This window comes from Callorhinus ursinus, unplaced genomic scaffold, assembly GCF_003265705.2.
Source record: "Callorhinus ursinus isolate GAN/ISIS: 27379988/994484 unplaced genomic scaffold, GSC_fseal_2.0 scaffold40, whole genome shotgun sequence".
NCBI classification, from domain to species: domain Eukaryota; kingdom Metazoa; phylum Chordata; class Mammalia; order Carnivora; family Otariidae; genus Callorhinus; species Callorhinus ursinus.
Genome location: NW_027397102.1, coordinates 3663752 through 3677491, shown reverse-complemented (window position 1 = coordinate 3677491; position 13740 = coordinate 3663752). Strand labels below are relative to the sequence as shown.

General features: G+C 39.2%; 1 long non-coding RNA gene across 1 annotated transcript in view; it reads right to left on the bottom strand.

The window, feature by feature from the left end:
- Positions 1-13740, bottom strand: part of LOC141370613 (uncharacterized) — a 204168-nt gene that overhangs the window by 105045 nt on the left and 85383 nt on the right. Inside the window, exon 3 of the long non-coding RNA XR_012374802.1 lies at positions 6520-6568. This is a non-coding gene — a long non-coding RNA (uncharacterized lncRNA). The remainder of the gene's footprint in view (positions 1-6519; positions 6569-13740) is intronic.

The following is a 13740-nucleotide window of genomic DNA, read 5'->3' as shown; positions in this document are numbered from 1 at the left end:
AACTCGGGGCTTGATCCCATGACCTGATCCAAAACCAAGAGTCAGATGCTTAACAAATTGAGCAACCCAGGAGCCCCTATTTGTTGTTTTAGATGTGTGGGTACTCCCAAGTTGGAGGCATAAATATTTACAATTGTTAGATATTCTTGTTGGATAGACCCCGTTATTATGATATAGTGCCCTTCTTCATCTCTTATTACAGTCTTTGGTTTAAAATCTGGTTTGTCAGATATAAGTATGGTTACTCTGGCTTTCTTTTTTTTTTAAGACTTATTCATTTTAAAGAAAGAAAGAGAGAGCACATGACCAGGGAGAGGTGTGTTTAGGTCTAAAATGAGTCTTGTAACAAGGCAGAGGATCATAGGGGAAGGGAGAGAAAAAACAAGATGAAACCAGAGAGGGAGACAAACCATAAGAGACTCTTAATCTCAGGAAACAAACTGAGGGTTGCTAGAGTGGAGGGGGTTATGAGGGATGGGGTGGCTGGGTGATGGACATTGGGGAGGGTATGTGCTATGGTGAGTGCTGTGAATTGTGTAAGACTGATGAATCACAGACCTGTACCCCTGAAATAAATAATACATTATATGCTAATAAAAAATAATAAAAAAATAAATTAAATAAATTAAAATAAAATAAGTCTCTTGTAAGCAACATATATAGGGTCTTGTTTTTTATCCATTCTGACACCCTATATCTTTTGATTGGGATGTTTAGTCCGTGTTCATTCAGAGTGATTATTGATAGATATGAATTTAGTGACATTTATTACTTATTAAATCACCATTCTCTGTTCCTTTCTAGTCTTTGTTGCTTTTGATCTTTCTTTCCCACTCAAAGAGTCCCCTTTAATTTTTCTTGCAGGGCTGGTTTAGTGGTCACTAAACTAAACTCCTTTAGTTTTTGTTTGTCTGGGAAATTTTATCTTTCCTTTTATTCTGAATGACAGCCGTGTTGGATACAGAAATCTTGGCTGCATATTTTCCCCATTCAACACGTTGACTATATCATACCATTCTCCTCAGGCCTGCCAAGTTTCTGTGGAGAGATCTGCTGCTAACCTTCTCTTCCCTTGAAAGTTAAGGACTTCTTTTCTCTTCCTGCTCTTAGGTTTTTTTTCTTTATCTCTATATTTTGCAAATTTAACTACAATATATCTTGGTGTTGGCCTGGTTTTGTTGATTTTGAAGGGAGTTTTCTTTGCCTCCTGGATTTGGATGTATATTTCCTTCCCCAGATTAGGGAGTTTTCAGCGTAATTTCCTCAAATAAACCTTCTGCCCCCTTATCCCTCTATTCTTCTGGGAGTTCTGTGATATGGAGTCACTGAGTCCCTAACTCTGCATTTGTGATCCTATATTTTTCTTTCCTTCTTCTTTTCAGGCCATTATTTTATCTTCTATATCACTTATTCATTCTTCTGTTTCTTCCATCCTTGTGGTCATTACATCCAGTCAGTTTTGAATCTTTGTTACTGCATTTTTCATTTCTGCTTGGCTAGTTTTTAGGTTTTGTTTTTTGTTTTTTTGTTTTTCTGCAGTAAGGGACTCCCTGGTGTCCTCTATGCTTTTCTCAAGCCCAGCTAGTATCCTTATGATTCTTGCTTTAAACTCTGCTTTAAATTCAGATATAAATACTCTGCAGGCAAAGTATTTATATCTGTTTTGATTAGTCCCTGGCCATGACCTTTTCTTGTTCTTTCTTTTGGGATGAAGTCTTCCATCTTGGCATTTTTTTCTGTCTCTGTCTTCTGTGTTAGGAAAGCCTGTTATGTTTTCTGCTCCCGAGAGTAATGGCTTTATGAAGAAAAAGTCATATACTGTCCAGGTCTTAACACTTCAGGAAGTATCTCTGGTGTATGTTGTGTGCACTCTGATGCTGTGTTTTGGCTGCTCTTTCCCTCAGGTCAGTCCTCTGCAGAGTTTCTCCTTGCCTGCAGTGTGGAGTATTTGGAATTTGCCCAGAGTGTGGTGGGTTTTAACTAGATGTGCTTTGGTCTGCTTGTTAAAAGAGACCTGATGTTATTTTCACCAGAGCTGAGGCTTTGCAGAAGTTTATGGTCAGTGGCGAATGCAGGGGTTTGTGCTGGTCTTCTGGGGAAGGGGCCCGCTGGGCTGGTTCTTGGGCACACTTGCCCAAGAAAAGCAGCACCAGCAGAACACAGGGGGATGGGGGTTTGGCGTAAGCAATTTAGGCCACCACTGTTGGCATTGGGCTGCTTATTGAAGTTAGTTTATGCTGAGGAGTGCAAGTGAGAAATGGTTCCAGTCCCCTCTCTCAACCCTGGAAAGGGGAGTTTTCACCCACCACTGTCCGGGAAGCCCTCACAAAAGAGTGAACGGTCTTCCCTCATGTGTCCCAGGTGTCCCTCAGAGTACTGCCTTCACCCTGTTTGTGTGCAGGCCATCTATCTGCCTTCCCAGTAGCACAGTGCACTTGTGTTCTATCCCAGGCAGCCTGGCTAAGTTTTTAAACTCCAAACTTTAGGGACCTGGCATGGTGTGGACTCATGCTAGTCCTCTGAGGAAGATTCTTGCCACAATGGGACTAATGCAGGTTTGTCCCAGAAGGGCAGTCTCACCAAAGCACAAGGGCTTGGAGCTTGGAGTAAAACACAGCAAGAGCCAGTATCCAGATTAGTTGCCCTCAGCAGTTATCTCTACACTTATCCTGGAGGTGGGGGAGAAGTGGCACCTACTGCATCTTTTGTTCCCTGAGAGGGAATGCCACCCCTCCCAGGTGCACTCCAAGAAGGCAGAACTATCTCTCCCAGTGCATCCCAGGGGATCTTCAGATTGCACCATCTGCCCCCAGGTTATTTGCCCTCCTCCACAGGAGCAGTGCAGTGCCCTCAGGGCTCCACACCAGCCTCTAAAACTGTGGACCTCTAAAACTCCAGTCTTTGAACCCAGCTGGTTGTAAAAACACAAAAATCAGCCCCTCTTGTTTTCTTAGTTAATGGCTTTGGGGAAGTATTTTCCTCGTGCAATCCCCTGTGTGCCTCTCTCTTTCTCTCTCTCACCTCTCTTTGTGACCAAGGCCTCTTCCCCTTGGCAGCACCCACAATCCAATTTTCTCCAAACCATATCTCTGCACCTCCTACTTTCCAAGATGTGGTCTCTTCTCTCCTTCAAGTTGTGCAGTTTGTTCTGTCAGTCCTCAGTTAGACTTCATGGGGATTTAGAATGATCTGATATTTATTTAGTTGCATTTGAGGGATGAGGCAAGCTTAGGGTCCTCCTACTATTCTGCCATCTTAGCTCCTCTCTCAACAGCATCCCTTCAACTATATCATGGTGGCTGGTGTCTGAGCTATATGGAACAGTCACCTTTGAAAACACATCTTCAAATCCCTCCAAGAGGTGCTTTTATGGTGATCATCTCTAGCAGCTGCCTTCTATATCTTGCTATCAACATAACACATCCAGTTCTGCTGAAATGCTTTTATCCAAAGTTTTGGAGGATGCGAAGTCCAAAATTAGGGTGCCAGCACCATAGAGTTGTGAGAGCCCTCTTCCAGACTTCAGGTTTCAGATGGCTGACTTCTAGTATCCTCACAAAGTGAAAGAGACCTCTATAGTGAAGTTCTAACTTTTGAAATCAATCTTTAAGTATGCTAGTTTTATTGAAATTTAGAATCATTTTTGAATCTTAAATGCTGTATTATTTCTGTGTATTCCATTGTTGTGTAATAGTCTGCTCAAGAGTTATTTGTCTCTTTTGGTTTAACATCGCCTGATTTATGGAGGTCCTCCAAAAATACTTAAATTTTATATAGCATTTAAAAAAATTATACTCAATACCTTTCAAAATGGAGATATTATTAACCAGAACCCCTATTAGAGTTTTGACTTTATATTTCTGTTTGTATTCATATAAATTAGTAGTAGCATATAAATCTCTGACTAAAATAATCCATTCTTTACATTTATTTTTTATTAAAAGATATTTGACATACAACATTGTATAAATTTAAAGTGTATAGCATACTAATTTGATACATTTATATACTGTAATATGATTGCCATTGTAGTGATAATTAGCACCTCTATCATGTTACATAATTATCATATTTTTGGTTGGAATAATTCTAATCTTCTAGCAAGTCTGATGATTATTGTACAATATTGTTGTCTATATTCACTATGCTGTGCATTAGATCTCTAGAATTTATTTGCTAATTGTTGTAAGTTTGTACCCTTAAACAACATATGCCACAACCCTTCACCATTTTACTCTCTGTTTTTATGAGTTTGGCTTTTTTTAGATTAATCATATGAGTGATACCATACAGTATTTGTCTTTCTTATCTCTGACTTATCATAATGTCCTCAGGGTCCAAAATGTACATTTTTTATTACTAAATGTAGCAATTGAAAATTTAAAGTACTTTTGATTGTGTGAAGTTTTTTACATTTTATTCTCCAGTATTACTTCCTGTGTCCATTTTTAGGAAAACATCTCAGTGATACCCTTTATAATTTTCATCCTAATTATGTATATTAATTTTTCTTAGAATATATTTTATTCAATCTGCCCATTCCATAGCTTTCAAGTGAGAAGATGGCACGATAAATGATTAAAATGTTTATTTGTAACTTTTTTCAAATTTTTTATTGTTATGTTAATCACCATACATTACATCATTAGTTTTTGATATAGTGTTCCATGATTCATTGTTTGTGCATAACACCCAGTGCTCCACGCAGAATGTGCCCTCTTTAATATCCATTACCAGGCTAACCCATCCCCCCACCCCCCTCCCCTCTAGAATCCTCAGTTTGTTTTTCAGAGTCCATCGTCTCTCATGGTTCGTCTCCCCCTCTGACTTACTCCCCTTCATTCTTCCCCTCCTGCTATCTTCTTTTTTTTTTTCTTAACATATATTGCATTATTTGTTTCAGAAGTACAGATCTGTGATTCAACAGTCTTGCACAATTCTGTAACTTTTTTTTTCTAAGAGACAATTATTTTTCCTTCAAAATTTTCAAGTTTATTAGGCAAATCATAATCATTCAAATGTTATGAATAAGTATTTCTAAAATTTAGTAGTTTTGAAAGTTTTTTTATTCATAATAAGTGATATATATGTGTATATATGCATAGTGTGTCTGTGTGTATATGTCTGGCTTGTGTCTGGTTTGGTACTATGCTATTGATCTTCCACATTCTTCCAGGACTGCTCTAAATTCCAGTGAAGATTGTGGTGGGTACTTAAGAATAAGCTCATTCTCTCAGAGGTCCTTATTTAAAGGACAGCAAAACCATTGAAGCAAAAATAGCGTATAACTAACAAGCCTATAATTTTATAAAAGGAAATTTTAAAGTTAAGGACTATAGCAATTGCTCTATATAACAAAGAGAGTTGAAAATATGGAGGACTCTTACTTGCATTCCCTGACATTAGTATGTAAAATATTATTCTGCTTTATATTTCTATATATATTATTATTTATTTTACATTTTATGGTCTATATATACTTTTTCTCTATCCAAATTATATATGTATATATATATATATATATCCTAACCTAATTGAACATTTATAGGGTAACAAAGGCGCTTGAGGTTAGCCATTATAAATACATATTTCCCAGCTCACTCCAAGTCCCATCTACCTGTGATAATTTCAAACAACATTGCTCGCTCCTTTTCCTAGTTAATTCTGGAACTTACTGTCTGTATCATGTATTTAACTTTTTTATTATATTTGGTTGAGCATTTTGTTTTATATACATGACTCGCATTTATAAACAATTTCATTTTTTAATGTATAGGTTTATTAGTCTGGACCCTTATCCATTTTCCCAAATAAATAATGTTTTAAAATGGTAGCTAGAGTTCAAGACCAGCACAGGACATCTTATTCAACACATCATGTCACTGAAATGCCATATATCTGTGACAAGAAAAAGTAACAGAGTATTCTTATAGTGTTAGTAACTAAAATACAGGGAACACCAAGCACATTAAAATCCTTTCTTATTTAAAATTGAATACTAATACTTGGGAGGGGAAAAAGAATAAAGGACAATAAAAAGTAGTAGCTGGAGACATGTGAATTCTTAAGAAACTTTTGGGGAGGCAGATGGATGACATTTATTGGCCATATATAATTTCAGTTTTTAAATTAACACTTTCTTTTAGATTTATTACCAGCCCTACTTTTTACTAACTAACTATAATAAGGTTTTTTCCCTCCCTAGACTCACAAATTATAGAGGAATTTTCTATGGAGACTGTGCAAGAGTTGGAAGACCAAAGAAATAAGACGTCATGTGAGAAAAATCTTGTCTGTGGTAGAATTTACTAAGTAGGAAAACTATAACCTACAGGTGAATTAGGTTAGGGGATGAATTGGAAAGAAAATGGATCATAAGTCAATTATCTATTTTGGCCACCAGATCATGACATCAGGCCCAGAGATAAGTTGGAGGGGATATGCAAGACAGGAAATGACTACATTGTATTATCTTATTTGTTTTATTTCCAAATGGCCTTTCACAAAAGAAAAACTTACCTTTGAGGTCAGGAAATTCACAGTATCTTTCTTTTGTATCCCACACAATCTAACAATCATATAAAAGATGTTCAACATATAATAACAACATAATAATATGCCTACTTCATAGGTTTATTGTGAGGATTAAATGAGTTAATGCATGCATAATGCTTAGAATAGTGTCTGGCCCATGGTAAAAGAGCAATACATCTTTATTACTATCATTAATCTTTATTATTATAATTATTACTACTATTGTCAGCTTTCTTTGATTAAACCTCTTGCATATATCCTTGTGAGTTAAAAAGATGATGAAAGTTGACTGTGCGAACTAATTAGAAGTTACAATCAACAATTATATGCCAATAAATTAAGCAACCTGGAAGAAATGGATGCCTTCCTGGAAACCTATAAACTGCCAAGACTGAAACAGGAAGAAATAGACAACCTGAATAGACCAATAACCAGTAATGAGATTGAAGCAGTGATCAAAAACCTCCCGAAAAATGAGAGTCCTGGGCCTGATGGATTCCCTGGAGAATTCTACCAAACAGTCAAAGAAGAAATAATACTTATTCTTCTGAAGCTATCTAAAAAAATAGAAACAGAACGAAAGCTTCCAGACTCATTCTATGAGGCCAGCATTACCTTGATCCCCAAACCAGGCAAAGAACCCAGCAAAAAGGAGAATTTCAGACTGATATGCCTGTTGAATATGGATTCCAAAATTCTCAACAAAATCCTAGCTAATAGGATCCAACAGTACATTAAAAGGATCATCCACCATGACCAAGTGGGAGTTATCTCTGGGATACAAGCTTAGTTCAGCATTTGCAAATCAATCAATGTGATAGAACACATTAATAAGAGGAGAGAGAACCATATGGTCCCCTCAATGCAGAAAAAGCATTTGACAAAATAAAGCATCTTTTTCTGATTAAAATTCTTCAGAGTATAGGGATAGAGGGAACATTCCTCAAGTTTATAAAATCCATCTATGAAAAACCCACAACAGGGTGCCTGGGTGGCTCAATCGTTAAGTATCTGCCTTCAGCTTGGGTCATGGTTCCTGGGTCCTAGGATCAAGCCCCACATGGGGCTCCCTACTCGGCAAGAAGCCTGCTTCTCCCTCTCCCACTCCCCCTCTTTGTGTTCCCTCTCTTGCTGTGTCTCTCTTTGTCAAATAAAAAAAATCTTAAAAAAACAAAAACCCACAGTCAATATCATTCTCAATGGGGAAAAGCTGAGAGCCTTTCCCTTAAGATCAGGAACACGACAAGGATGCCCACTCTCTCCACTATTATTCAGCATAGTACTAGAAGTCCTTGCAACAGCACTCAGACAACAAAAAGAAATAAAAGGTATTCAAGTTGGCAAAGAAGAAGTCAAACCCTCTCTCTTCATGGATGACATGATACTTTATGTGGAAAAGCCAAAAGACTCCACCCCAAATTACTAGAACTCATACAGCAATTCAGTAATGTGGCAGGATACAAAATCAATGCACAGAAATCAGTTGCTTTCTTATCCACTAACAATGCAACTGTAGAAAGAGAAATTAGAGAATCGATTCCATTTACAATAGCACCAAAAACCATAAGATACCTCGGAATAAACTTAACCAAGGAGGTAAATGATCTATACTCTAGGAACTACAGAACACTCCTGAAAGAAATTGAAGACACAAAAAGATCGAAAAACATTCCATGCTCATGGATCAGAAGAATAAACATTGTTAAAATGTCTACGCTGCCCAGAGCAATCTATACCTTCAAAGCCATCCCAAACAAAATTCCAATGACTTTTTTCAAAGAGCTGGAGCAAACAATTCTAAAATTTGTATGGAATCAGAAAATACCCTGAATCGCCAAGGAAATGTTGAAAAAATAAAGCAAAGCTAGGGGCATCGTGTTGCCCGATTTGAAGCTAAATTACAAAGTCGTGATCACTAAGACAGCATGGTCCTGGCACAAAAACAGACATATAGACCAATGGAACAGAATAGAGAACCCAGATATGGACCCTCAACTCTATGGTCAAATAATCTTCGACAAAGCAGGAAAAAATATGCAATGGAAAAGAGTCTCTTCAGTGCTGGGAAAATTGGATAGCTATATACAGAAGAATGAAACTCAACCATACTCTTAACCCCATTCACAAAAATAAACTAAAAATGGATGAAAGACCTCAATGTGAGACAGGAATCCATCAAAATCCTAGAGGAGAACATAGGTAGTAACCTCTTCTACATCAACCACATCCCCAAAGGCAAGGGAAACAAAAACAAAAATGAACTTTCGGGCCTTCCACAAGATAAAAAGCTTTTGCACAGCAAAGGAAACAGTAACACAACAAAGAGGCAACCCACGGAATGGGAGAAGATATTTGCAAATGACACTACAGGCAAAGGGCTGACATCTAAGAGCTATAAAGTACTTCTCAAACTCAACTCCCAAAAAACAAATAAACAAGTCAAAAAATGGGCAGAAGACATGAACAGACACTTCTCCAAAGAAGACATACAAATGGCTAACAGACACATGAAAAAATATTCATCATCATTAGCTATCAGGGAAATTCAAATCAAAACCACATTGAGATACCACCTTACACCTGTTAGAATGGCAAAAATGGACAAGGCAAGAAACAACAAATGTTGGAGAGGTTGTGGAGAAAGGGGAACCCTCTTACACTGTTGATGGGAGTGCACGTTGGTACAGCCACTTTGGAAAACAGTGTGGACGTTCCTCAAAAAATTAAAAATAGAGCTACCTTATGACCCAGCAATTGCACTACTGGGTATTTACCCCAAAGACACAGAGGTAGTGAGAACAAGGGCCATATGCACCCCAATGTTCATAGCAGCAATGTCTGCAAATGCCAAACTGTGGAAAGAGCTGAAATGCCCTTCAACAGATGAGTAGATAAAGAAGATGTGGTCCATATATACAATAGAATATGACTCAGCCATCAGAAAGGATGAATACCCAACTTTTACATCAACATGGATGGGACTGGAAGAGATTATGCTAAGTGAAATAAGTCAAGCAGAGAAAGTCAATTATCATATGGTTTCACTTATTTGTGGAACATAAGGAATAACATGGAGGACATTAGGAGAAGGAAGGGAAAAATGAATGGGGGGAATCAGAGGGAGAGATGAACCATAAGAGACTATGGACGCTGAGAAACAAACTGAGGGTTTTAGAGGGGAGGGGGTGGGGGGATGGTTTAGCCTGGTGATAGGTATTAAAGAAGGCACGTACTGTATGGAGCACTGGGTGTTAAACGCAAACAATGAATCATGGAACACTACATCAAAAACTAATGATGTACTGTATGGTAACTAACATAACATAATATGTCTGGTAGAATTCCCCTGGGAAACCATCTGGCCCTGGACTTTTGTTTGGTGGGAGATTTTTTTTTTAAGGTTTATTCATTTATTTGAGAGAGAGAGAGAGAGAACACACAGGGAGAAAGGGAGAAGCAGACTCCCCACTGAGCAGGGAGCCTGACGTGAGGCTCGATCCCAGGACCCCAGGATCATGACCTGAGCCAAAGGCAGATGCTTAACCAACTGAGCCACCCAGGTATCCCCAGTAGGATGTTCCTTAACCTCCATGTATTTGTTGTATTTCAAAATTTTTTCTTGTGGTTGACTTCAAGTTTCATAATGTTGTGGCCTCAAAATATGCATGGTTTTAGGAAGCTTGGGTGATTCAGACAGTTAAGCATCTGCCTTGGCTCAGGTCATGATCCCAGGGTCCTGGGATCAAGACCCACATGAGGCTCCTTGCTCGGGGGAAGACTGCATCTCCCTCTGCCAGCCGCTCCCCCTGCTTGTGTGCTCTCCCTCTCTCTCTCTCTGAAAAATAAAATCTTTTTAAAAATGTGGATGGTATTATCTTGATCTTTTTGTACTTGAGGATTGATTTGTGACCCAGTATGTGATTTATTCTGGAGAATGTGCCATGTGCACTCGAAAAGAATGTGTATTCTGCTGCTCTTGGATGAAATGTTCTGAATGTATCTGTTACGTCCATCTAGTCCAGTGTGTCATTCAAAGCCATTGTTTCCTTGTTGACTTTCTGCTTAGATGATGTGCCCATTCCTGTAAGTGGGGTGTTAAAGTCCCCTACTATTACTGTATCAGTGATAATATGTTTGTGTTTGTTATGATTGATTTAAATATTTGGGTGTTCCCAAGTTGGGGGCATAAATATTTACAAATGTTAGATCTTCTTGATAGATATACCACTTGATTATGATATAGTGTCCTTCTTCATCTCTTGTTACAATCCTTGGTTTAAAATCCAGTTTGTCTGATATGAGTATGGCTACTCTTTCTTTTTTTTTAAGATTACTTTATTTGAGAAAGAGGGAGAGAGAGCACATGAGCAAGGGGAGGGGCAGAGGGAAAGAGAGACAGACTACCTGCTGAGTGGGGAGCCTGACTCAGGCTCAATCAAGGACTCTTAGATCATGACCTGAGCCAAAATCAAGAGTCGGACACTTAACCAACTGAGCCATCCAGGCGCCCCACTTCTGCTTTCTTTTAATGTCCATTAACATGATAGATGGTTCTCCAGCCCCTGACTTTCTATCTACAGGTGTCTTTAGGACTAAAATGAGCCACTTGTAGGCAGCATTTAGATGGGTCTCATTTTTTTATCCATTCTGATGCCCTATGTCTTTTGATAGGAACATTTAGTCCATTTACATTCAGAGTGATTATTGATATGAATTTAGTACCACTGTGTTTCCTTTAGAGTCAGTGTTTCTGCTGATGTTCTCTGTTCCTTTCTAGGCTTTGTTGCTTTTAGTCTTTCTTTCCCAAAGGGTACCCTTTAATATTTCTTGCAGGGCTGGTTTAGTGGTCACGAACTCCTTTAGTTTTTGTCTGGGAAACTCTTCCTTTCTCCTATTTTGAATGACAGCTTTGCTGGTTAAAGTATTCATGGCTGCATATTTTTCCCATTCAGCACATGGAATATATCCTGCCATTCTTCTCTGGCCTGTCAAGTTTCTGTGGACAGATATGCTGCAAACCTGATCTTTCTTCCCTTGTAAGTTAAGGACGTTTTTCCCTTGTTGCTTTCAGGATTCTTTCCTCATCTATTTTGTGAAGTTGACTATGATATGTCTTGGTGTGGGCTGGCTTTTGTTGAATTTGATGGGAGTTCTCTGTGCCTCCTGTATTTCAATTGTCTGTTTGCTTCCCCATATTAGGAAATTTTTCAGCTATAATTTCCTCGAATAACACTTCTGCCCCCTTTTGCCTCTCTTCTTCTGGGACTCCTATGATATGAATGTTATTATGCTTTAAGGAGTCACTGAGTTCTCTTTGCCTACATTTGTGATCGAATATCTTTCTTTCCCTCTTCTTTTCAGCTTCATTATTTTCCATAATTTTGTCTTCTAAATCACTGATTCATTCCTCTGCTTCATCCATCTTCATTATCATTGTATCCAGTCAGTTTTGCATCTCAGTTATAGCATTTTTTTTTTATTTTGGCCTGACTAGTTTTTAGGTTTTTTGTTTCTTTGTTTGTTTTGTTTTGTTTTTTGCTGTGGTAAGGGACTCTCTATTGTCTTCTATGCTTCTCTCAAGCCCAGCTAGTGTCCTTATGATTACTGTTTTAAATTCTCCTTTAGGTATCTTACTTGTATCTGTTTTGATTAAATCCCTGGCCATGACTTTTTCCAGTTCTTTCTTATGGGGTGAATTTCTCAGTCTTGTCATTTTGTCTAGGTCACTGCCTTTTTTGTGTGATTGTTAGGAAAGCCTGTTATATTCCTGCTCCTGAGAGTAATGGCTATATTAAGAATAGGTCCTATACTGTCCTGGGCCTCATGCATCAGGAAGTCTTTCAGGGTGTGCACTCTGCTGTTGTGTTTTGGCTGCTCCTTCCCTCAGGTCAGTCCTGTGCAGAGGTTCTCCTTGCCTGCGCTATGGGGTGTTTGGACTTTGTCCAATGTGTGGCAAGTTTTAACTAAGTGTGTTTTGGTCTGCTTGTTAAAAGAAGATAGATCTTATTTCCCCTAAGAGCTGAAGTTTTCAGCACTCTATGATCAGTAGACTTGGTTTGTGTGAGGGGTTTGTATTCGTGTTCTGGGGGAGGGGCCTGCTGCACTGATTCTGATGGATATGCCCTAGTGGAGATGAACCTGCAGGGTGCAGGGGGATATGGCTTGGTATAAGCTGCTCCAAACTACACTGGGGGGTGTTGTGTTGCTCACTAAACTGTGTGAGTGCTGATGGACAGGAGGAATATGGCATGGCCCGCTCTCTCATCCCTGGAGAAGGAAGTTTGCACCTACCACTCTTAAGGAAGCCCTCAGAGAAGAGCAAATAATCTCCCTGCTTGTGTCCCCAGCTTCTGTCAGATCCCTGCCTTCACCCTGTCTGTATCCAAGCTGTCTGCCTGCCGGGCAGCACAGTACTCTTGTATATTATCTCAGGTATGTGGCTGGGTTTCAAACTCCAAATTTTAGGGACCTAGCATGGCACAGACCAACACTGATCTTCTGGGGGAGGGTCTTGAACACTGTGGCTGGTACCAGTTTGTACCAGAAAAGCAGTCATGATTGTGCAGTGGTTCAGAGTTTATGGTAAAGTTCCACAAAAAGCTGGCACTAAGGTTTGCTGCCCTCAGCAGGTGTCTCTGTTCCTATGCTAGTGAACAGGGCAGCACATTGGCTCTTGCCAGCTCTTTTGTCCCCAGAGAGGCTGTGCCACCACTACCAAATGCACTCCAAGAAGGAGAACTGTTTCTCCTCATGGGACCCAGGGGATCCTCAGACCATACTGCCCACTCCCAGGCCTCTGCCCTCCTTCCCCACAGGAACACCACTAAGTCCACCAGGCACTACTCTGGCAATACCATGGACTTCTAAAACTTCAGACTTTGCAGCCCACCACTTATAAAAACTTGGGGTGGTCAGCTTCTCCCCTTTTCCCAGTCAATGATTTTGGGGAAGAGTTTTTATTGTATAATCCCCTGCATGCTGCTTTCACTCTTTCTCTCTTGCTCCTTTCTCTATAATCAGGGCTCCTTCACCTCTGCAGCACCCACAAATTTTTTCTCCCCCAAATTAACTCTCCACAGCTCCTACCTCCCATGATGTGGCCATTTTTCTCCCTCTAGATTTTCAGTTTCTTCACTCAGTCCTCAGATCAATTTCTTGTGCATGCAGAATGATTTGACATTTATCTAGCTGTGTTTAAGGGATGAG